Here is a 26,259-nt window from a genome sequence, read left to right as displayed (position 1 = left end):
GTCTTTGAGCCGTGCTTTGTCTGGTCCCTCACCTAGAACCTGTTTGCCATGGGTGACCCTACCAGGGGCATAAAGCCCCGGACAACTTAGCTCCTAGGATCATTGGGACACACAAACCCCTCCACCACGGTAAGGTGACGGCTCACGGAGGGGAAAACAACAACCCAAATAAAAAATACCGTACGCCACCCATTTTTTGCTATCTCAGGGGCTGGCCGTTTTGCCACCTTCTGTCAACTGAATGACATTACAATTTTCCCAGGGCTCGGGTAACGACCAATCATGGCTCATCTGTTTTCTGACGCTGAGTAGCAAAAAGGCCGCCTCCTGAGACGGACAAAAACAGGTGGCTTTTACTGCTTAACTCAAATTCCATGAATGCAATATTACTCAGAATGCCGTTTAGAATAGTAGGGCTGCATAGAACTTATTATAATAAAGAACATTTTAGGTTTGACCCCTTTAATTAGCCTTGCATGTCTTTCTTTCAGCATTGTTGTTGATATTCAACTCGGAGGGTTGGGAAACAGAAAAATGCATGTTTTACGCACAGAATAAAAATGCTGCTTGTTGGCAAGCTTCCCCAGTGTATTACTTGTATGCTAACTCGTCTGATTCTATCCATCCATCCATTTTCTTATCCGCTTACCCTCACGAGGGTCGCGGGTGTCTTGGAGCCGATCTGAGCTGTCTGCGGGCAGTAGGCGGGGCACACCCTGAACTGAGTGCCAGCCAATCCCACGGCACACACAGAATAACAACCATTCGCGCTCACAATCACACCTAGGGACAATTTAGAGCAGGGGTGTCAAACTCATTTCACATTGTGGGCCGCATACGGCCTCGGTAGATGTCAAGTGGGCCGGACCATTAAAATTTCTACCATACTCTGCTATTAATAACCAAAATAATATGTCTTTCCTTTGTTTTGGTCTAAAGAAGCACAAGAACATGAGTAAAATGTTGAAATTTAATGAACATATCTTTAACAAAACATTTCATGAAGCATCGTAGATTTCCTTAGACAAATGTGCAATTGACTTTTATCATTCACACATGTCCATTGCAACTGATCCCACTGATTGTACAAAGGCACAAAACCTTAACAAGTACAGTAATTGGTATTGAAAAATATAATACATTCATGCATTTTAAGATTAAACAAAATTTATAAAGAAAGGAATTTTTAAACCATTTATTTACACATGTGCATAGAAAATCTGAATTTAAAGCCTGCCTACACCTTACAAACTAAGGAGAGTGCTATTAAATGTGTAAAGAGTAAAGTATTCACATGTCCTTGATAGCGTCTGCTGTGTTGGGTCTGTCTCAGTGACAGACTGAGACTGCTGTTGTTTTCTTCTCTGATCAAAACAATGCTGTTTTCTACTCTGATCAAAACACTGTGTCCCCTAGCGGACACTCCATGAACTGCACCTTATAAAAAACATTCATTACGTTTCTTTTATGCATTTTTTCACTTTTAAATGATCCTCTGGGCCTGATCGAACCTCCTTGGGGGCTGCTTCCGGCCCGCGGGCCGTATGTTTGACACATCTGGGTTTAGAGTGTTCCATTGGCCTGCCATGCATGTTTTTGTAACGTGAGAAGTAACCGGAATACCCCGAGAAACCCCACAAAGGCACTGGGAAAACATCCAAACTCCACACAGAAAGGCCGGAATCAAACCCTGCGCCTCTGAACTGTGAGGCGCACGTGCAAACCAGTAGTTCACCGTGCGGCCCCAGTCTGATTCTAATTCCTAGTTATTATCATTGCTTCCTCTTCTGGAGAGGCATCACCACTCCTTAGCCCCTAAAATAGTTTTAGAAATTCATTTCACACTTCTGCAGTTTATCTCTGAAAAATTTCTGCCGTCTCACTTATGATGGTCTGAGCTCCTCATTTTATGTGACCTTTGAGGAATAGTTATCTGTAAAACTATCGCTGAATAACAGTGGCCTGCCTTTAGATGTTTCACAATAATTCAGTCAATTCAGTAACATTTCACTTGTTTGCATGATTGTGTTTTTGCCAACCTCACAATAGGGTCAAAATGCACAGTCTTTTCATGGCACAACTTGGTTCATCGATGCATCTTCATTCTCCATGCAAGTGCATTACTGTAGACACATACAGTGTGACGTTCGGACTCAACAACTGCCTTACAGTACCGAGTCACACTGTTCACCACGCTCAAGTCAGCAGTGCATTCACATGCTCCTCAGTACAACGGGGGCTCTATATGGCTGTGTCCTCAGGGACAAGGAGTTCAAAATGTATCCAAAGAGCTGCGGCTGAGACAACAGAGGCTCATGTTATCCCGCTGCCGCTCTGCTCCTGGCCTGGTGGAAGGAAGCACAGGGGCTGCTGATGGAGAAGAGTTTCAGGTTACAAAAGGTGGTTTGCCTCCTTTCCTACCCCTAATGGCTTGGTGCAAGTGGATGTACGCTACACGGTGTGTTTATTATTGCATTAGGAATAGAATTTAAACACATAAAAAGAAAAGTGTATGGCATGAACAACATTTCTCGTGTTTACGCAGAGAAGAACATGTCTGTATTAGAGCGGCGAGAAAGTTACATGGAGTCATTATGTCACAGAGTCAATTCAACTCATATGTGCCTTGTTATCCTGCTTTCTCCTGACTGGACTACAAAGCTTCATCATGGTGAAAGTGAAGCCAGCCAGGGGATATCACCCGAGGGATTGACTGAGGGGATTTGAGATCAGGAAGTGTTTGAGTGAAAGCAGCAGGGTCTTCCCTCCCCCTTCTGCATTGTACTTTCTCTGCCAGCTTAAACACATCTGTCCACCCCCCAATCACCCTCACAACCCTCACATCCACATTTCAACAACACTGAACTCCATAACCACGAAAATGTGATTTCATGGAATTGATGTGCGCTTTTTAAACATCAATAAGCATAATTGGACAGCATTAAACAGATTGCATGCAAATTTACGAAAGTAGGATAAGTCAACTAGGACAAAGTCTACTTCAATCTACTGTGCACAGGTGGAAACCATGGAAACGATAAATTACATTAAACTAGACATTCAAAAAGCTCATTATTTTTGGGGGGATTGGAACATTGACACAGTTCAAATGGGAACATTATTCTAGTGCCTTATTGAGAACTTTTCTTGTTTTTTAGACAGTAACTCATTCCTTGTTACGATTTTATGACTCTCCATGTTTTTTTGTTATGTGTTCTGTTATGTTATTTTATGTTGACTGTTCTGTAAAGAGCTTTGGCGCTTTGGAACAGCTGCAGCTGATGCGAAAGCGCAATATAAATAAAGATGTACAGTATTGTTTTGCATTGTATTGTACTGTATTTGGTGTAAGAACAGGACCTTCACACAGTAATACACGTTGTATGCGCATTTTAATTACAATGGTGAGAGTTTGAATCCTTCCATTGTTCTGAAGGAAGCATAGCAGACTAAATTGAGTGATTAATATTAATTAACAGGACCATGTGTGTGTGTTTGTGTGTGTGTGTGTGTGTGTGTGTGTGTGTGTGTGTGTGTGTGTGTGTGTGTGTGTGTGTGTGTGTGTGTGTGTTCTCTCTTTGATGGCCATAATGTTGTACTGTAGTCCAACAGGTAACTCTGTCCAAGCCCTTTGTGACAGATTTTTACAATCATTGAAAAGATGGTGGATTGTGAATTGCAAATACCCAAACATTTTGGTGGAGAGTGATTTTTTTTTTGTTGCAAACTATTTGGGATATTTTTTAAATCTTAAATTTTCCATCTTTTTTTTTTTTTTTTTTTTTTTGCAGTTATTATCACAAGTGCTTTCCCACAGTCTTCTCTCTTAACCGAGCTACCGTTTAAGATTTCTAATTGGTCGCAGTGAAACAGTACACACTCTGCGTTCAGAGATAATTTCCGAATGTGCCCCTAATGTGCAAGTACCTGTCTTTACAAACACACGTGGGGTACACAAACACGGAAACAGGAATTGAATTGCAACAGAATGGCTGCTTACTTTTGAATCTTTAAAAAAACGTTTTTAAAACTGGGGGACTGCAAGGAGGCTTACCAGATTTTGATGGATTTCTGAGGTGGCGACGGGGGCACCGGTGTAGTGCCATGCATGATACATACATGCATACATATATTATATTTTTAGGGGTGGGAGGTCAATCACAAATGAGTTGTCTCACTGGACTTTGTCCCTGTCCCCTGTAAATAACGGGTGAAGCACTGTGCTGTGTGTCATTCATTGAGTATGTCTTCACAGAGATGACTTCCAAGGTATATTCCTTAGCTTTTGATGGTTAGAATAATCATTTCAATTTCAGTTGAGGGCAGCAGGATTACCGATGGCGCTGCCCAGCCCCCACCTGCCTCCCCTTTCCTCCCAGGGTCTTACTGGGAGAGTTGTTAGAGAGCTAGTTCTGTTTTCTTTGTGTGGCCAGGCCTTGCTATCACATTACTGCACACATGCTGATGCAGCAGCCCCACCTCCACCCCAACCAACCCCCATTCTAGTCTTTTTTTCGGAGACAACCAATAATGGAGAGAATTACTGTGTCAGTTTGAGGAACGCAAATCACAATGCGCCATCACAGAGACAGAATGTATCACTTTTTGTTATCACCAGTTATAAATAAGAAGTCAGATTAAACCGGAATTATCCGAGAACTACAACCCACCTCCAAAACGCCCAGCTACCCTTATTAAGTTCCATTGAATTACTCATTGTCATCTGATGAATCACACATAGAGGCTGACTGTGCCTTTGCCTGAAGGAAATGTAACTTTGATACCATTATGGAGAAAGACGGAACATTGAAAATAAAATGATGTCCAGTTTTATGGCATATATAGCTGACAATCTTATGACGAAACTCTAAACCAGATAACAGTTTAACTTGCCACACATTACTTCTAGCTTTGGACTTTGCAAAAACCACTTCCTCTATTGAATGCTGCGATGAAACGTTAAAAAGTACATTGTGTGTAGAGGAATGGGACGTACAACACAAGGTAAACTGGGTGGACTGTATGCAAGGCAACTTGCATACCCCACTTCATAAATATATAGATATATGTATCCACCCATCCATATTCTGAACCGCTTTATCCTCACAAGGGTTACGAGGCGTGCTGAAGCCTATCCCAGCTGTCTTCGGGCAGTAGGCGGGGGACACCCTGAACCGGTTGCCAGCCAATCGCAGGGTACACAGAGTCAAACAACCATCTGCGCTCACACTCACACCGAGGGACAATTTAGAGCAGAGGTGGGCAAACTACGGCCCGTGGGCTGGATCCGGTCCGTTGGTCTTTTTAATCCGGCCCGCCGAAGGTTGGTACAGTACACAATTAAGGTTTGATGTAAATGATTGCATTCATTTCATTTGGACTTGTAATGACAGGCATTTCAACACCAGGTGGAAAACACTGAAACATGTCGAAAACACTGAAACATGCTTGCTTGTATTTTTTCTACATTAGTTGGCAGTTGGGGACAAAAAATGTGAGTTATGTTACATTATTACTGACATACAAAGACATGGTGCTATCTTCATGGGAAAGTTAAAATCAGAAAGCGTTGTAGTGTTAATCTTACTGAAAAAGAGTTACAAATGTTGCAAAATTAGAATTGTTTTGCATAATTTCACTGAAGAAGTCGTTTTTCTGTAAAATAACTGCAGTTTCATTATCTAGCAGTAATACATACTCTTATCAGCTTCTGTAAACACTGGTTTAGATTTCTAACTTTTGGCCCGGCCCTCCACAATATTTTCTGCTTCTCATTTGGCCCCCCTGGGAAAATAATTGCCCGCCCCTGATTTAGAGTGTTCCCTTAATGTGTGTGTGTGTGTGTGTGTGTGTGTGTGTGTGTGTGTGTGTGTGTGTGTATTTATAGAAATGTGTGTATTATATGTGCGTATTCATATATTTAGAATAAGGTGTTCAAAACTCAAACTCACTCATCTTAATAAACATCTTTCTTATACAGTATACTTATAGTATGACACTCCAGCAGTGATGATGAAGGGTGAGGTCCCTTAGATGAGTGACTCTTCCAATTTTTGCTGCACACGTGAACAGAAGTTAGAAGCTGCAACAGAATGTAAATAAAACTGCATTAGTTGAGTTTGAATTATTATTTCCAAACGAATTGCTCTGTTTTATTATTATTATTATTATTATTATTATAAGTAATTTAGAAGAAATTGGAAGTCAACATGTGTTTTATCTGATTACAAATCTTCACTACTTCTGACATGTGAATGGGAAAGGCAGCAAAGTGGATGCCAACGGTATGGATAGTATAGGGGACACATGAACGTGAAAACCATCATCTCTGACGTGGTGCTGTAGCTGCAGTAAAGTCTTGTGTAAAACCATATGGCAGCATAGGAAAATGAAAGGGATCAGTGAAGGGTGTTTATTTTTGCTCCCGGCAGACAAGGCCTCCGTTGATGGTTTTGGATATGCTGCCCATTTGGAGACACAGAGTGGTTCAGACCTGGCCTTTCTTTCCGTTAAATCAGCCCCTCTCCAAATCCCCTCCAAAAGTCACTCGGGCGCTTGAAGGGGCCTTATAAAAGTCAACAGCCACGCGATGTGTTATAAAATAATCCACACTTTATTGGGATTCCCATGGGAGGGTAGCATGGGGGGGGAGTGAAGGTTAAGTGGTTATATAGCACAATGCACCTCTTTCAAGATAAAGCTTTGGTCTGCCACTGCTGACTGATACACACACATATACACATGCACACGCATGCACACCCTGAGAGAAGAGTTTTGGATAATAACATTGTAAATTCTTGGAAGTCCAAGGTAGAGCATTGAGGTTAATGTGTGTGACTATATTCGCATGTGAAGAGACAGACATTGATGTGATGTGATTCAGTGGTATTAAGAACATGCTGGTATTTAAACTGCTGCTCCGCAACAATGAACAGCTCTTGAGTTTCTGGCCTGCAGCCACAGTCAGTCCGTTAACGGGAACAGAAGCATACATGATAGAGGGATCACAGATACAGTCTACGAATATCACTTCAGGGGTTTTTCCACACTCAAAGTGAGTTTCTTTTGTCACAATTGGTAAAGGGATATTAAATTGCTTCATTTCCATTATCTATCCCCCCCCCAACACACACACACACACACACACACACACACACACACACACACACACACACACACACACACACACACGTAACCATACTGGCACAATCATCCTTGATGAGTCGTTGCAACATTTGAGGATACATGTTGAGAAACTGTAAAAATGAATACACGCGTTACTGCTCGCTTCACCTGTTGCAGTACATGGATTTGTCCATCGGCTCCACTTTGCTGCGGTGATCCGTGTTCATGCGCTCCGCCCATCAAATAAAAAATGTTTCGTCTTACCGTGACCAAGGAATGTTCAGTGACCGCTGTAGCTACTTACTGTTTTTCATGTGACTGTTTTATAGAAGTCTAGAAGCTCGTTGTAAAAACTGGCACGTTTTCATTAACGTGCCAGGGTAAGTCTCATTTACCGTGTTTATGAATTTAACGCCATGCTGGGTGTTGCGCCAAACCAAAGGCATTTTCTTTGACATGCCTCGGCGCACCTGAAAAGTTTGTGACAGAAATTTGATTGGAAACCAGCAAAAAGCATGTGTGAATTGTAACGCAGGTGATGTAATGCAATTTTGGCAGCCAGATTCGGAGCTCTGCTGACGTGTGTGGTGGATGTCATCGTATGCCATTCATAAATATGAGAACAGAGTGCATCGAAGCCTCTGATTCCTTCAAGAAATCAATTAATTGAACACATGATGATGATGATGATGATGATGATGATCATTATTAATTTAATTGTCAACTTTTTTGAACCACCCCTATTACTAAGGGGCCGGGGGAAATTCTCACATGCGGACACAAACAAAGGCATTCCCCAAGTGCACAATTCACAGAGCTGATCTGTGATCGTCCAGGCCAATTTTACATCATCTGCAAGTGGAGGTCTGTTCGTACAGTGGTTCATTGTAAAAGTAATTTACGCAATCTTCTGCTTGGACTTCAGCAAGTCAAAGACTTTGCACCCCTCTACTGTGCTGAATTTAAAGGGAATGAGTGGAGCTGCTTTCATTGGTCAGGAAGTGATTTGGCTGTGTTCACTCGCACAACGGCGCAAACAACCCATTCTTTCTGCAACCGTCTATGAAAAATACGAAAAGAAAGAAAACTCCACCCACGCACAAAATTGGCCTGTAGGTTGTGCTAGATTTGCGCTGAGCACCAGAATAGGGCCCCAGAAGTAGTTTTCATCCATAATTTATAACTCACGGTCACGACGCTGCAGTAACGTAAGTTTTAGTGAAGTTGGCACAAATTCTGTTTATGTTGCTGGAGTACGAATGGAACGACGAAAACCGAGGACCCACTGTAAATAAATATTTATTTGTGTCTATCTTTTATTTGTGGGGATTTCACACACTATGTGCATATTCGTGACATACATCATCTGTTTTTAAATCATCAATTTCATGGACATGTCAAGCCACACACTGAATACAAAAAATGGAGTCGAGGCAGGACTGTGCAATGCGTCCTAAAACCTCCACAAACAGCCAAACAAATGCAGCGTCTTCCTGTAAACATTTAAATATTTTACGTTGGTAATAGTATTTCATATTTTTCCAGGAGCCTTTCCATTTTGTAACATGGGGGGATGTCAGAATGTCATTTCAGACACAGGAAACCTCTCAGTCAAGGTGTTTTGACTAAAGGTCACTGAATAAATGTGTCTTTGCAAGTTCAAACATTGCGGAAGGCATTTCCCACATCAGAGCTGAATGCCACTCGGCCCACGTAGCACTCAGCCCGAAAGACAAAGAGCTTGGAGGAAAAATTGATACATTAGAAAAGGCCACTGTCAGTCATTTATTATTTGTTTTCCTATCAGAGACCCTCAGCGTTGCCATTTTACTGGGGACAGCATAAAAATAAAGGTTGTCGTGCTTAAAGGTTTTGATTACTGGTTTAAGTATTGCGTCAGTTTTTTTCATGGCTGAGTCAGCTGCCCTTTAGGATTTCAAAGATGCCATGGCAAGGCATTCATACGCCCAAGCTCCAGAGAATGCAAGATATGGGGTAAGGCCAGGAGCTTTGGCAGACAGACAGAAGCTTAGTGTTTGTCCAGCATTGTCCAGCGTCTGAGGGGCCGGATAGGGTCACCGCAATGGAAAACGCCTCAGGAAGTACTGTCAACCTCACGCATTTGCCGCGCCCCTAACAAGATGAACCTGTAAAATTAGCAGCCAAAATGGGTAATTATTTCAGTGGCAAAGGGAGCGCTGTGACGGGGATATTTCTCAGGGAACGGATTAAAGCAGATGGCTCTCTGAAACCTCCAACCAGTGTGATTAGATTTCCACCATGGAACACTGATTGAAGAATGATTGCATTAGTTGACACTGTTTTGTGGTCGGGGTGGGGAATAAGATAAAAAACAAGCTGGTTTTGAGCAGTGTGCCAGCGTTATAATCCCGACGGGAACCCTGTTGCTTGCATGTGTATGCCTCGGCCAAGCCAGCGTGCATGGCGATCAAAAACTGTTATCTGTTATCACAGTTGGGTGGATGTGATCATTCGAGCCTGGGATGATGATGATGTCGGTCTGATCCATTGAAAAACTAATTTGACAAAATTCATTTCGAAAATGTTGAAGTACAGGTTACCTTGTATAGCTAAATGTGACACAGGATATATCTGAAACTGTCGGGCAAGGTTCCAATAGTGAAAACCGTAGACATTTTTGTAGGAATTCATTTCTGGTTTCAAAGGGTTTATATTGTAATAACTAAAAGAAGCCATGCTACCCTAATAAAAGTAGTACAAGCAGCTGAAGAATCTTTGATGATGGTTTGGCTAGGAAATTTAGGGTACACGCACACTTTATGCACATTTATATTTAATTAGAAACAAAATCCAGCTGTAATCCACTCTACTAAGCATAGTAGCCTTAAAATCTGCACAGTTTTTTGTGTGTGCCAAGCTGCAAGAGAAGATAGCTCATCAGTCTCTTTGCTGCAAGGAGATTGATGAATCAGAGGAAGAAGCGGGCTGATGTTTCTTTGAATTCTCCAGCTGAGAGACCGGAGGAGAGGAGAGATACAAAGATTTCCAAGAGGGCAGAGGGCAAACCGTGCCCATTTAAGATAAGACTGTTGAAATCCTGCATTTACAGTTTACGGTGCAATTTACTATACAGTAAAAACATCCAAAAACCCTTTCTCCTTACGTAAGACAGTAATTCAACATGCTGTTATGCCATCCAGAAAAAAAAATTAGGGGCAGTAAGAGAATCTGTGAAGACATCTAAATGAAGCACATATTCAATACTGATTTATGGCTTGGTGACAAGGTGAAATGAGGCGCAAGAAAACCACACATATACACACACACACACACACACACACACACACACACACACACACACGTTGGACAAAATGAAGATACTTCCTAGTTTAGAAATGAGCTACCTGGACTTAAAAGCAGGCTCCTCTTTAGTTTCTAATCAAACACCGCTATTTCATCAAATATATGAAGCATCTTTGTGAAGTGGCACTTAGAAGTAACTCATTTTTTTACCATCTCAAAAAGGCACTGATTAAAACCTTGCTTGTCACTTTCGATCTGGCTTGAATGAATACACAAGTTGAATTCAATTATGGTCTTTGAACTGTAATTTCCTTCTTCCGCTGGGAAAAGGCAGGAGCCACCCATCATACGCGACATGCTTTAATACACTCATTTCAATAGATATGAAGCGCCAGTCAGTTGCACAGGCAATGAAACATGTGGGTCATTCATTCTGAAAGAAGACCAGAAATGTTTACCCATGAAAGTGTAATGAGATGATTTGTGAGGGAAAGCAATTTTTACATGGTGCGGGGAGGAGGGTAGGGGTGATGAAATAAATATGTTACAAAAAGACTTAGAGATTGAATATGACAGTTTTAGTTCACGGTAATTTGGGTTTAATTTCTTTTACAGTTAAAGTTATGCATTGTATGTGTTTCAGGGGTATTTGTATCCCTTTTAAAAGAATGCTTGGAATGTTACTTAAAACAGTACAGTTAAAATTTTAAGTTTTAGGACAGCAAGAGTTGGGTGATGGAGCAACGTGCTTTCATTAACAGGAATCATTGGGAAATGTTGTTTGATGATTCAAACTACTTGGAAGTTGACCAGTGTCAAAGAAAGGATTGTTGTCAGAAGTGGAGCTTCCACAGTACTGCGCAGTTATTAGGTCAACTTTTTAATACCGATTGTAAAAGGGAAGATTTGTGAGTATGATTTTCACTGAAATACAAAAGTCATTCTGACCTTCGCTTGCTCCGCTTGGCTGAGAAGGTGAGCCAACCTCGTAAAAGGGCTTTCGATACCTCAAAGATAAAAATTTGCCCGTTAACCAAAAGATGTCTCTGAGCTATAAACGCTGAGTCCGAATTGACTGTTTCCCACAATATCTCCCAGAATAAGTTATGTCCAAAGTAAACCCTTCCTGTGTTAGAGGACAAAAAAATTAACAAATAAAAAAGAGAAAATTATAAAAAGCTGATCCACACAGGAGATGACCTCCGCTCTACCTCATAATGAGATGTTACCCCACTTTGCTGGGAGGAAATCTGCTTTCTGACTATGCGACACACTCTTCTCGGTGCAGCTTGACACTTCATCAACCTTGGCACTGTCTTTTGTAGGGCACATGTCTGGAAGTGGAGCAAAAAAGAATAATAACGTAATCTACATTATGAGTCCGCAAGTTGTTGATCTTCTATGTGGAAAGAGCTACGTTCATTTCATGTGTTGAGCAGCTTTTGTTAGCAACATAATCAGGAAAATCTCCTCCTCGGCTGTTGCCGGCAAAGATTGACCTGAATCAAATCACTCAATTTAATCCCTCCTATGTGGAGTATATGAAGAGCGGCCTCTCCTGAGCCAGCCTCACAAGACCTTCTCAAAAGCAAACAGTGGGGATTAAAAGTCACTGTGCACACGGTTTACATCTGATGGAGCACAAAAGATGTTTTACAGTTGTATCTTTCCTTGTAGTGTGAACACGTAGCCTCCGGAATGATCCTTTGTGCTTTGTATCGGTACAGGTACTTTCTTTTTTGTTTACATCTTGACAATTCAATGTGGTTCAATACATCATACAAGTATTACTTTAACCATATGCCGATTATGGTGGTATGAGTTTACAGGTGGGGCAGCAAGGTGGACTAATGAGTTGGCATGACTGCCTTCTGCTTCTGATGTTGAGGCTTTTGAATGTTGGCTATGTTCTTCTTTTGTGGAGTTTGCGTGTTCTCCTTGCGTTTGTGCGGGTTTTCTCCAGATATGACAGTCTCTTCCCACATTCTAAATACGTGCATGTTGGGTCGATTGAACACTCTAAATCAGGGGTCACATCGTAGTTATGGATTCCCTCGGAGGGCCGCTCTGACTCTGAACCAATGTAAATGTATGATCGCCTTATATTACAACACATACACAACAAATTGATGGAAAACTACTTTTGAAATCAGAAGCCTGAATATTGTTTGTTCAACTATTTTTCAATTTGTTTATAGGGAGGACTGGAAACAAAAAAAATCTTTAAAATCATCTTTGAAAACTAGAGTAATATTGTTAAAGTAACAAATCTATGACAAGACATCACATCACCCCTGTGATAGTGAGAGGAGGTTGCATTTTAAAGTTTTGGGGGGGGGGGACTGCAAGTTTAGGCAGTAATTACGGCAGTAAAGTGCAGAAGATGCGTAGTCAGCTAATTGTGGTGAGGAGTAGCAGAAACAAATGACCTGTTGCTGCTCTCCTTCTTCTGGGCAGAAGTCACAACCCTGAGCACGACGTAAGTGGTGGGTGGAGCTCCCCATTTTGTTTCTCTTCCTTTAAATGAGAGCTTCCTTCCTTGCGATTGTAGAGATGTTGCTGCTCCCAGATCACAGTCACATGTTTGACACGCTTATGTAGCCTGAGTCCATATTATGCAAAGCTTAGTCCAGCTCTTTCATCCTGCTGCATGGAGAAACTTAATCTATCACATTTCGGGCCTTATTATCGTTCCGAGAGCAACTCCGGTGGAAAGCACTGTTTACCTGTGGGCATGGGTGGAATTTACAAAATCTACAAAGATGGCGCGGTAGTTGGCGGCCGCCTGCAAGATGTCTTCAAGAGCCCTGCTTTTTTCTGTTGTTGTTTTTGTCTTTTGTTTTGTCATATGGCGTTTGTTGTCCATGTGGACCCGTCCTCGACTGTTTTTAATGTTTTGACCATGAATTTTGTCGAAGGAGCGGAATCTCTGTTTGATGGTTGCGCTTTCTCGGCAACAAGTGTGTACCAGCACTGATTTTGAATCTCGGCATTATTTGACTGTCGCTGCTCGACAGCCCAGGGACGCTTGTGTTTTTGCGCCTGTAAAGACTAGCCTTTTGCACTGCCCCGTTTTGTTAAGAGATTATGTCAGCACTGCTGGACAGTCTGCGTTGGTGTGGCTGGGTGACTGCTGGAGCTTTGGACAAGGAAAAAGGAGGATTGGCGTGGAGCGTGGCTGCGTATTTGGAACTGAGAGTCGGCGCTTGGGATTGAAGCGGATTTACATGGGACAGGAGGAGTAAACAAATCCCTTTTTTTGTCAATGCATTCTACAGCTTCTTGTTTACTTTCAAACTTAGCTTGTAGCAAACATGTGGCGATGTCATGCAGGCTTTGAACATGACGTCTTAGCTCCACTGGTGAAAGGACACTTTGATTTTCTCCTCTTTCATTTACAACTGCTTCAACCAACAAGACGTATGCAGGAAAAGTGCTTACGATTGCATGACTGTCCATCTCTTATGTTATGCATTGCCTTATACTACTGTATTTTGTTATTTTGTTCATTATTTGTTTCAGCTGCAGCTGTTTTGAAAGTGCAATATTAAAAAGAAAGTATTGTATTGTATCATATTTATTTCATTTGGTATTTTGCTAGACTTTTGCACAGGTGGAATTGGGCATAACAGGGTGTTTGCGCCGTTTTGAGATCGAAGTATTCTTTTCTCTGCCAATCCTAGTGGCATCCCTCATTCGCATCAAAATCATGCCGTACTTGGGCGTACCGCGCCCAAATACACTGTGCTTGACATTGCGGGAACAGAAATCGACTCACTGGGGTCCGTGAATGACACTGGCAGGTCAACCGCAAACTCTCCCCCTGCAAATGTTGTAGTCAGCCATGCATGTTATGTGGGCAATTGGAGACCGCCTTGCACACCCAATTGTGCGTTTTGTGTGTTCAAGATAATATTTGGAAGTTGAGCAAGGATAGTTGTCTGTGAAGACTTAATGTTATAAACTCAAAAAAACGATACTTTCTATGGCGCGTTGGCCGATAGATTTGTTTAGCCCTAGTACAAAAGACAAAGAAAGATGCTACCGCATTACTTATGTATCCTGACCGATGTTATTCTTTCATCATCATCAGATGCTTTGACAAATTCCACTCCGCTGATGAGCTGCATTCTTTTCTCTGCTCAGTCTTTAGTTTTCAAATCATCCTTGCATACTCTCAAAGCTTTATGCACAAGGCTATGGCAAAAGCTTTTTGCCTTCAGCGTGTTGACATTGCAGCACAATGACTCATAAAGAGAAATGCAGATGAATTTGAGGCTCCTTCCATCACCCTCACCGCAGGTGTTCAAACATAAATAGCATTAAAAAGGAATGAAAAGCTCTTGTATGAGTGAATACAATTATTAAAGCCTCATAGCAAGCCGGCCTTGATTGTGATACTCGTTGAGATGTACAGGAAATCAACAACTACACACAGAAGCTTCGGACATAGATAATAAACATTCCACAGGATGAACTTCTAAAAAACAAACCAAAAAAAGTACAAGCCTATACAAAATAGGAAACGTAATCAACAACCGGAACTACAAGAATAGAATAGGAGCTCCTTAGTGAATTAAAATCCCTTTCAAGAGATTCAAGAAAAACTGTTTATTTCCATCAATGGGTCAATGATGTGGTGTAGGTTAGCATTAAACATAATACATTAAATTTGGGTTATACCTGTGAAACTCGCATTGAGATAACTAACCTTTATGGGATACTTGACAGAAACGTTGACATAAAAAAAATAAATAAATAATAAAAAAAAAACGGTGACTGGAGAAAGGTTCTGTCTACCTTTTGGTAACAATCGGTTTACAAAACACAAACTCAGTCAGACACTGAGTCAATAGAAATACTTAAATTTCATTCCATTACTGTAGTTTGGTGCGATATATATTTTATTGTTTCCCATTGAATACGATCTCAAAATATAAGATTAGAACTGTTCCATTTTTTTCCCAGTCCTTGGGAATGTAATTATTTACTTTGTGATGCTTTTAGCTGTGGAGCTGGACAAGCTGCTGTTCATCAATTGGTTGAAAGGGAATCGGGTGTTTCAATGAACTCGTCAGTAGTGTAAATGTGAAAATGTAAATTATCTTCAAAGATATTTGTCTCCCATAAAAGATCATTCAATATGCATTTCGATATGTTTCAAAGTGGAACGATTGGGTTTGGTTCAATTCGATGCACTCACATCTTCAAAATCAAAACATGATTTTTGGGTTCAAAACGGATTTTCTTCCGCCCCTAACATATATACATATGAATTGCCTGAGCATCAAACATGCCCATAGCTACCGCCTCTGTTATTTCAAAGGATCAGAATGGTCATTTTGAACCAGTCAGAGCAAATCATCTCCACTGATGTTGGCAGTGTTTGTTGTAGCTCGTGTCAGTAGTGTGGACTCACTTATGTATACAGTGAATGTCAGACAACCAACAGCCTTTGCTCATGGGAGAAATGTTGATATGAATTGCATTTTTGCTTCTGTACACTTATCTGTGCTTTGCAGTAATGGAACGTGGGGAAATGTTTTGGTGGCAATCTGGCAGAGGGATAAATTTTCATCAGGTCTATTTATTTTTGTGTCATTCACTGGAATAAACATGGCATTTTGTATTATGGTTAACTCCTTTGTGTTCATCTTCAAAGAGGACCAAAGTTAACATGATACCTAACATCCGATATTTTGTCCACAGTGTTTTTTAATGGGATGTCTTGTCACTGCACCAATTTTCCTTTTCATGTTTTAACGCGCATTAGAGTCCAAGCGAGTCTACGTTTACCTGTCAAACAAATCTGTCCCAGAACATCTACCACCTGATGCAAATGTATAATTGTGGGCATTGCACAATAATAAAAATCCTTGTTATCATGACGCCTTGTCCGCTTGAAAGGCCGTTTTTGTAACAATTTTGGATAATCTTCAAAGCATTACTGACAGTCAGTATATACGTTCAAGCAGGACAGGGCAATTTATCGTTAATGTGATGCCTGTGATAGAAACTCCAATGTGTTCTTACAGAAAGCACAATTATAACAGATATGTACAGTATGCAGCCATTGTGAACAGCCTTTAAGGCGGTGTGCAGGGGTGTAGTGGGTGTGGTACGCGGGGTACACCGTCCACCCACTTCTCCCGACGCCACATTCAATTTTTATTGAAATGTTTGTTGATCATTGTTCTAATGCGAGTTATGCTTAATAACGTTGGCCTGTGATTATTTTGGAGTAGTAAAACATTCAATTTAACGTTCGTTCAACTGGTGTTGTAGCCTATGATTGATGTTCTGTATGTATATATAGAACATCCCACAATCGCGTACACCCACTTAAAAAATCCCCACTACACCACTGGCGGTGTGTTTATTGATTTGGACTGGGGTTAAGAGCCCCCGTGAGGTCCTGTTCCACACAGTAAATATGGTAGTGTACATTTTACTCTACAAAAATCTATATTTGGTCCCAGAATAAAATTTACACTAGGGCGAGAGTAAAATATTCAGAGTGAATTTTAGTGAATTAATTGTACTCCAAATGATTACAATCTTTTTTATTGAACCCTGCACTGCTGCACTGTGAAGCAGACGTGCTAACCAGTCACACACCATACCACTTACTCTCTTATGAGTTTAAATTTTGCTCTGTTTAGACTGGAACTAAATTTAGTCTTTAGAGTAAAATGTCCTCTATAAAATTTATTCCGCATACAATGGGAAAAACACACTTTGAAAGATTGTAATAGGGCGTATTTGAAACTGAGAGTCGCCGCTTGGAATTGAAATGGATTTACATGGGACAGGAGAAGTGAACCAATCTCTTTTTTTCGTCAATGGATGGTACAGCTTCTTGTTGACTTTGAAACTTAGCTTGTAGCCGACGTGTGCACATTTTGAGCATGACGTCTCTGATCCACTTGTGAAAGCACACTTTGATTCTCTCCGCTTTCATCCCAAACTGCTTTAAACAACAAAGCGTATGAAGACTTTATATTACTGTACTAGTACTTTTTTTGTCACTGTTTTGTTAAGCCCTTTGTTACAGCTGTAGCTGTTGTGAAAGCACTATATAAATCAGATTGTATTGTATTGTATTGTCATTCAAAACATTTAAATAAAACAAATCTCCAATGTGTGGATTGTGTTCTACAGTTGCTGAATTTAATTTATAGGTCAAGATTGTGCATCTGGTATCATGGATTTAGTTTCTTTTGTGCACACTGCAGACATTGTAGATGAAAATCATCAAAAATTCCGTTTCTGAGCTTCATCCAAATTCTGTTGAGACACTGGATTGCAAGTAAACACAATTCAGGAAACACAGACCATATCTTTGAACTTCTCTCAATCGCAAGCCATAGTATTTTATTTATGATGTTGTTGTGTTTTTCCAGTTACATTCACTTGGTTGCAGGGAGTTGACAATTTTCTTACAACCAATGAACATAGAGTAGTGTGTCTCGTTCCGCCATAAAATTACCATGCTGTAAAATATCTTACCCTTCTGTCTCAATGGAAACATGTCAAAACTTTGAACAGTATGGATCCAATGTTTTTGCCCCTCTCACAAAGTTTAGCACTGTCACAAAAAAGGGTCCATGGTTGGAATCTATTTTTGTGGTGTTTGTGTATCTGTGTGGATTTTCTTGAAGTTTTCTTGTTCATCCCATTGTCAAATAGTGGATATGTGATCTCTGTTTGGCTAACCTCCAGACTGATGTTAAGTGGATCCCTCAGTATGTGACTTCACATAGAATAGCACAAAATTTTCATGAAAGGTAGCACCGTCCGTGTGTGGTGAGCACGCCTCGATCATACCAAGTAGGTTCGAGTCTTGCATGGATGTTTGTGTGGAGTTTGCATGTGCTTCCATTGCTTTGTGGTTTTACTCCAGATACAGTAATGTGGTTTTCTTCCATAGACCCAAAACATACATGGGATGTTACTTGAAGACTCCAAATAGCGATGAAACAGTATCAAGGTTATCAGGTTATCAGGATTATCACCAGGTGGCTAAAACAAATAGAGATACAGATCCATGCAGCTAGAAGACTGAAACTTTTATTTTGAATAGAAAAAACATATAAAATCAACAACCCTGTGCACATTTGGCACATTGGAAATTGTAAACAGCTACAGCCAAACTAAATTTCGCTTTCAAAATTCTGAAAATTGATCATACAATAGCTTGTATTTTAAAGAAAGAAAGAAAAGAAAGTGTACATTTCCTGCCAGTCTTTATTTTCAACTGGAGTGCCAACTTTCTACCCCTGCCAATTGCTCATTTGGAACTCGGTTAAAAGGATAGGGGACGTGTTAAAATAAAAGGTCAGACTCCAGGTTGGGGAGCGCCTCCTGAACAAGCCTTTACTTTACACACGCCCACAAAGGAAGTGGTCTTCACCGGGCAGCTAATGACCGCTGGGGGCCCCTCGAGCCTGTTTTGGGGTCCTTGTTCAGAGAGGCCAATGGGCGTGGATCCATTTGTCTGCGTTTGAAAAAAAAACACTCAAGTCCCGCTGTGATGCGTGCTGCAGGAGCGCACGCTGCGCCCCCCCCCCCCCCCCACACACACACACACACACACACACACACACTCCCACGCGATCGCAAGCATGTAGACGGGCACGCGCACGCATTCCCAGTTGCACACTAATTTTCAGCAGTCTGGCACAGCGACGCATTCAGCATAACGGCTACTGTGCAACGTGTGCCTTGGCTCTGGAACTTCAAGGGAGACGAAGAGGCAGTTTTTTTGAAACTCCTTCAAGACTCCGGATCATAAAATCGCACTCGATTTTCTTTCCCTTTTTTTTTCTCCCTATTTTCTCCTCCTCCTCCTTCCTCTGGTTTCCTGTTACAAAGCCTTGGGAGGGAGTTGCGCGCACAGCCCAGTTTCTCCGTTGAAACTAAATGACAGGATCAGAAGCTCAGATTTTTCGGCATCGTCCGGACATTTTATAGCAGCGGGGGAAAGAAAAAGATGAAAGAGAAGACGGCGTGACGTTGACGAGGATGTGGAATGATTTATAACTAAAGAAACAGACGCGAGAAACAAATCCGCTGTTACGGGGAAGACGAGGAGAAAGCGGTTGCCTTCTATCGGCTGAGGAAACACACCATCGCCACTACCAAGCGCCTAGTAATAGAAGAAGGTAAGTTTTTATGCATCTTAACCGTGATGGTGACGAGGAAGGTACTGTGTAGTGCGAGTGTCCGAGTCCCAACTGTTTTCATTGTGCTTCATGGGAAATCTTGGCATCGGTTTAATTTGGTTGTTTTTGCATTGTTTTCGTAAATGGTCTTTTTTCGGGGTTTCATTGTGGTGCAACTTTTTTCTCCAGTCATAGCGCAGTGTAAACAAAGCGCACTGCGGTCAGCAGCAGTTGGAGAAGAATCAACTCGGGAGTCTACATCACTTCTAAATTTACAATTTTGGGGCTTTCTGTGTGCCTAAACTGGCCACTCACTAGGTTTTCTTATGTAGAGACTCTAAAAATGAAATTATAAGTTTTAATGTCTGTGAACTTTTTCACGCTTTGGCATATCAACAGTTTTCTTAACTGATGCCTTGATGATTTTAGGCACGTTGTAGGAACGGCAATCGTGGTTGCATCCTGCACCTTTCAACTAGCTCGTTCGTGTTATTTTCTGCCAGACATCATATATGCAATATCAAATTGCAATATATTTCAGAATAGTAGCCTAAATTTTACACTCCAAAATAGTTTAACGACCTGTTGTCCCCCTCCGGTGTTTTGCCATAATGAGGAAAGTATTAGCTTTGCTTGAGTGATTATTGTAATTACTGAGGTGGAGGCAGGCCGTCCACTCATGGAGGGCAAGGAGCAAAAATGTTTTTCAGGAAAAAAAAAAAGTGGTGGCTTGAAGGGGGGGGGGTTCTTTTACAAGCTGAATGGAGCCAGTGCCTGTTAACTAACAGACAACGTGGGAGGGGGTGGTGGGGCTGGGTGGGAGGAGTTCGTGTTAATGCGATGGAGGAGGAAGTCTTAATTTTATGGCTTTTCACATTATATTTCCTGTGTGACTCGAGTCACATGACATATTTAATACTCATCATTTGTTGTGATTTTGTTTTTATTGTGGGTCAGTGAAGCAATGGTAGAGATACAGTATTGAAAAGAAGGCAGAACAGTGGAAGATTGGTCATCAAATTTCCCTCACAGTCGATAAATCCCAGGTCAGGCAGTCCTTTGAGGCGTTTGCATGTTCTCGCTGTGCTTGTTTGGGTTCTTCTCTGGGTATTCCATCTTCCTTCTACATACCAAAAAACATGCATGTTGTTTTGATACTGTATTGTGAATCATTATTTATGTATCCTGCATGTGCCCTGTGATTGGGCTGTTGACCAGTCCTGGGTGTAGCCTGCTTTTTGCCCAAAGTCAGCTGCGATAGGCATCAGATCACCCGGCACCATAATGAGGACAGGTGCTCTCTCAAGTTAACAAATGGCAAGGGAACATCAACTCCGGGTGTTAGCTTGATGTTGGCATTTGGACTGGGTGGAGCAGAGGATAAGCCATCTCAAATTCTGTTGACTTGAGTTTTGTGATTTGTAAACTCAAGTCCACAAATACTTAAAAAATAGACATAATCCCTGTCTGTATTTGAATTTGCAGAGTAGATTATATTTGAGTGAGGAAGGTGAACTGAGAATTTGATCAAGAGGTAAATCAGTTCCCCCCGCTCTCATCTGCACGATTCCCAGTTTGGCAGGAATGTATTAAAAATCAGTTTTCATCCATGACACTTATAACAAAGACACACACACACACACACACACACACACACACACACACACACACACACACACACACGCAGGTAGCCCCTGGCCCGAGATGTTAATGACTCGATTGAGAGCACGATAGGACTCCTGCCGACTTGATATCTTCATTGTCGGACAGACAATGGACTCCACGTCCTGACAGCCAGCCTGCTTCCCATGTTGCCTCACGTACCCTTCCCTTCGTCTTCCTCTCTCTCTCTCTCTCTCTCTCTCTCTCTCTCTCTCTCTCTGTCTCTGTCTCTGTCTGTCACTCACACACACATTGATCTCATTTGTATATTCCTATATATAGCCACTAGTCCCACGATTCGAACCCCACATGCAACATGCGCAAATATAAGTGGGCATGTTGTTGTGGTTCTGGACCATGCCTGTGTTCTGAACATTTTGTGATATTACAGAAGTTTGATTATTCTTCCATCACCTATTTTCTCCACCGTTCATTCTCACTAGGGTGGCAAGCGAAGTGGAGCCTGTGCAAGCTGATTTGGGTGTGGCTGGCTAGTGGATTGCAGTTTAATCTACAAATAGATCATTAAGGTTTTGGTCAGCTGTATGATTTGTAAAAAATGTGTATTAAAATGGGGTTAAAAATGAGTGCATATATGGCTGTAAACAGCCGAAGTTCTGCACTGCCATTTAGTTTGTAGTCTTTAAGGGCAACATGTCAGCCATGGGAAGTTGAGCATCTGACCAACATCGCAGACCTCCTCCATTGCATTCTACTCTGAATCGATACTCTGCTTGATAGGACACTGGTGACATAACAGTGGTTCAGAACATTCATGAAAATGTGCTTTCACTCCATGGAAATTCATATTAAAACTAAACTAAACAAAACAACTCGACATCCCTCATAACAAAATTGCCCCATTGATTCACTTTATTTGTTCCTGGATGCGTATCCTCCAGCTGCCTTCACCTCTGTTGGTTTTATATTTTCATCCACTGTATGTGACAGAAATGTGTGTTTTGACACCAAAGGGTCAACATTGCATCATGTCCGCTATGTCGCCACTGTGCCAGATGTCCCCTGCCTGCTCTATGTTTAATTGTCATCAGTGTGTCACATGCATCACGTCAACGCAACAGATACTGAAGGCCACATGGCGAGCAGCTGAATGCACAGTCAACTCCCGTGATAATGGGATGATTCCAGGTTATGTAACCCAAGAGACGATTCACGTACAAGATCACACACAGAGGCCATTTAGTCCTTGTTCATGCCTGGTATGTCTCTGTGAGAGCAAGATGCGTCTGAATTTACTAACGATATGATGTTGTTTTGGTTGGTTGGAAAGGCTTTATTTTGCGCTTCCTTTACTGAGCAACAGCACCAGCTCCCTGCAGTCAAAACAGCAAGCTCGCAACCTTGATGATTCGATTCATCCTCTGTCTGTCTTCCTTTTCCTTTAAAAATCCCTTTCAAAGGCAGATTAGATTTTGTTTTAGCTGCTGTGTGTTTTGTGCTCGCTGCCATGCGCACTGCAACTCTGATGCCGACTCAACAGTATGACCCGACTTAGTTTGCTGTGACGCGTCACAGTGTGCGCTTGTGTTTGCGTACCAAGTTATGGTTCATGTCAGGCCAGATGCAAGGTCTGGAGAGTTGAACAGATGGGTCGTGTGGATGTGAACCTCTGTGTGTACGTGTGCGGCTGTGCGCGTGCATGTGTCTATGCCGCAGGGTAACAACAGGAGGTAAGGCCAGGCTGGACAGCCTGATGTTTGGAAATGAAGGAATACAAGCACTTTGTGATCATGCTAATGTGCCGGCATTATTAGTGCAATGGATTCATTAATAATGATGGGGCATACACTCACCAAGCACTTCATTAGGTACTTGTGTAAACATCTAATGAGAAGACTTAAACTATCAAGCATGTTGCCTCCCACCTGAATAATGCTGTGTTTTAACTGGTACTGTGGTGATGTTGAAATGCATTACATCATCATAAGGAGAGCTGCTTGTGATATTATATGTATCATTATTTTAAACACGTATCTGAGCGAGCTGTGTTAAAAGTCAAAATGGAATATACCGTGTAGACCAAATTATACTTTGGTAAAAGAAAAAAGCTGTTTTACTTTTACCTTCACTCATAGTACACTTCACAAACGGTAGTCTGCTCTGAGCACTTTAACGCCTGTTGAGACATTTCTGTCAGGCCGCTGGATGAATCCGGAGGGCTTTGGCAGGGGCTGTGATTGCAGTTGTTCCGAGACAAGAAGCTTTTGCTCCTCTTGCAACTTACCCTTCCCTTTGATCTCTCTCTCTCTCTCTCTCTCTCTCTCTCTCTCTCTCTCTATCCCGTTCTCTTTTTCTCTCTCGCTCTGTCAGCATATGCCTCGATCTTCCTTGCTGCTTGTTTTACCTGACTCCAGGTAGTGTACCGGGGTCCTTTTAGCATTGCCAGAGAGTGAGCACTTAGTGCTTAAAGAGCTCAAACTTAATTGATCAGACAACTGCGTGGTCAGCGTGTTTTTGAAGTGAATGTGCCTGAGGAAAGCTGTGTAATAATCCGTATGGTGTCTCTAATTGCACTGCTTGTGCTTAAAATGTCCCAGCAGAAGCAAATCAATTCAGATAAATTAAATGAATTCTCGTCTGTACCATCTTCCAAAAGGCTTTTGTAAACTCACATTATAGAGCATATGGCCGTAATAAATATTTGTCGCCCTGCATGAATGATGCAGCCCAGCCCCTGCAGCAGCAATCAATAAATGAATAAACCTTGAGGGCGAGACCCTTTTCCAGGAAAGTCATACCGGTGGAAAATTCAATATGGTGCACACTCATGGTCTGAAAGGCAAATCAGAAGAGCAAGTTCACTTGGATGAACCAAATCTTTTTTTCCATTTGAACATTTTATGGAATAAGCCCTTTCATTATGACCTGTAATTTCCCCTGCTATCAGGATGATTGGTGTCATTTTAAAATTGACACTGGACCATGGGGAGGAGTGTCACAATCCAACTACTGTTAGACACATTTGAATTGTTAGATGGACCTTTAGATGGTGGCAAAAGAAGCTTTTTGGAGCACCTCACAGTGGCTGCACTTCTGCATAATGTATGAATGGTCCGATGGAAGTGGAGGAGAGGCCTGACCCGCTTACTTACTTCATACCAGCTGATCACTATTGGCCATCTGCTCCCAACCAGCCCCAATCTCTATTTTTGTCACTCAAGCTACACTGCATCACTCTTTTGCACTCTCTTTAAATTAATACATCTGCATTATCATACTTTAAGGTCTTCTGAGACTCATTTAAAGGAGAATATAGAGCATCATAAATGTTCACCTTTTTGCTCACCGGAGGAAGAGCACAATGAGACAGTGACCTTTAAGAATGTGTGCACCTATAAATGTCCAAATTCATGTCTCATCTGAATGTTCAGTAAAGATGTGTGAAGTTATAAACCATGAGCCACGAGGTCATTTCGTCAGCATTTGCAAAGCCATGTTGATATTACAGGACTTCCCCTGATTCAGGGAACTGCACTCTTCACTGTGTACTGATGTAGGGGCATGGCGACTGGGGGGCACAATTACGAGAGTATCAAGTGGCATCTGCTGAAGTTTTATATTAAAACGTACTTTAGTAGATACAAAATATGCAAACGTACAAATTGGAAAACATACAGTACGTGATCCAAGCCCTCATTTGCAGTGGGTAACGGGTCGATCGCGGGAGTTTGGTTGTTCGAAAAGTAGACCTTCGGTAAAAAAGGTTGTGCACCCGTGCTCTCCAGATGTACTGCAGGTAAAAAAAAAACTTTTAATCATGAAGGCTCATTGTCTATTTGTAGCCAACTTCGTCATTTTGATAGTAGGTTATTATAACTCATATTAATACATACAGCACGTGTTGCCTTCACTAGAAGGCTTTTAATTTTTTTGCGGCTCCAGACATATTTGTTTTTTGTTTTTTTTTTGGGCCAATATGGCTCTTTCAACATTTTGGGTTGCCGACCCCTGGCCAACACCATATGGTGCCCAAAATGTTTTACAAAACCTCGCATTCAGCCATTTACCGACACATTGATTGGTAGACCTTCGGTAAAAAAGGTTGTGCACCCGTGCTCTCCAGATGTACTGCAGGTAAAAAAAAAACTTTTAATCATGAAGGCTCATTGTGTATTTGTAGCCAACTTTGTCATTTTGATAGTAGGTTATTATAACTCATATTAATACATACAGCACGTGTTGCCTTCACTAGAAAGCTTTTAATTTTTTTGCGGCTCCAGACATATTTGTTTTTTGTTTTTTTTTGGGCCAATATGGCTCTTTCAACATTTTGGGTTGCCGACCCCTGGCCAACACCATATGGTGCCCAAAATGTTTTACAAAACCTCGCATTCAGCCATTTACCGACACATTGATACACCAATGGGAGGCTGCTGCTGCCATGCAAGGCGCTGCCTGGTCCAATAGTTGATATATATATATATATATATATATAACGCCTCTATAACGAAATCATGTTTGCAGCAAGAAATTTTTCACAACAGGTGACTTTTCACTGTAGCAAATTTTATCTCAAACACACACACACACACACACACACACACACACACACACAAAACTATATGTGGACTCTTTTTATTCCAATAGTGCATAAGTAAGAGCATACACTGATTTGACAGTTCATATCGCCAATGTAGAAAGAAAAAAAACGGGAAAGAAATTGCAAAATTTACGATCAGCATTCACTTTCACTTACATCAATTTCTTGGATAATGTCTTTTACTTTACTTACTCATTTTTATTACTTTTATCCTGTCTTCAAGCGTGAATGATTTTCTTTTCTTAATTCCTTGGTCTGCAAAGGTCTGTTTTGTCGCCATTTTAGCAATGCAACGTTCGTGCTGCGTCTGAAACTAACAATAACAAATACTTCCTGTACTACTGCGCATGTGTAAGCCAGTGTGGTGGTTGCTGTTGCCGTTTCCAAGCTAAGCATTAGCGGTGGCTGTGGCAGGCTAAGGTTGGATTAGACTTTTGCGGAAGGCTTGTTTTCGTTGTAGTG

General features: G+C 41.5%; 1 protein-coding gene and 1 long non-coding RNA gene across 4 annotated transcripts in view; both read left to right on the top strand.

The window, feature by feature from the left end:
• Positions 1 to 5,814, top strand: part of LOC109524948 (uncharacterized) — a 17,567-nt gene extending 11,753 nt beyond the window's left edge. Inside the window, exon 3 of the long non-coding RNA XR_002170052.1 lies at positions 5,729 to 5,814. This is a non-coding gene — a long non-coding RNA (uncharacterized LOC109524948). The remainder of the gene's footprint in view (positions 1 to 5,728) is intronic.
• A 13,238-nt stretch (positions 5,815 to 19,052) lies between these two features.
• Positions 19,053 to 26,259, top strand: part of sema4c (sema domain, immunoglobulin domain (Ig), transmembrane domain (TM) and short cytoplasmic domain, (semaphorin) 4C) — a 103,338-nt gene continuing 96,131 nt past the window's right edge. For all 3 annotated transcript variants that reach the window (XM_019885199.1, XM_019885197.1, XM_019885196.1), the window contains exon 1: positions 19,053 to 19,574. The gene's annotated coding sequence lies outside the window, so the exon portion shown is untranslated. The remainder of the gene's footprint in view (positions 19,575 to 26,259) is intronic.

Source organism: Hippocampus comes, unplaced genomic scaffold (assembly GCF_001891065.2).
Source record: "Hippocampus comes isolate QL1 unplaced genomic scaffold, H_comes_QL1_v1.1 scaffold45, whole genome shotgun sequence".
NCBI lineage: Eukaryota > Metazoa > Chordata > Actinopteri > Syngnathiformes > Syngnathidae > Hippocampus > Hippocampus comes.
Note: the sequence above shows the minus strand (reverse complement) of the source record. Positions and strands in the feature narration are given on the sequence as shown.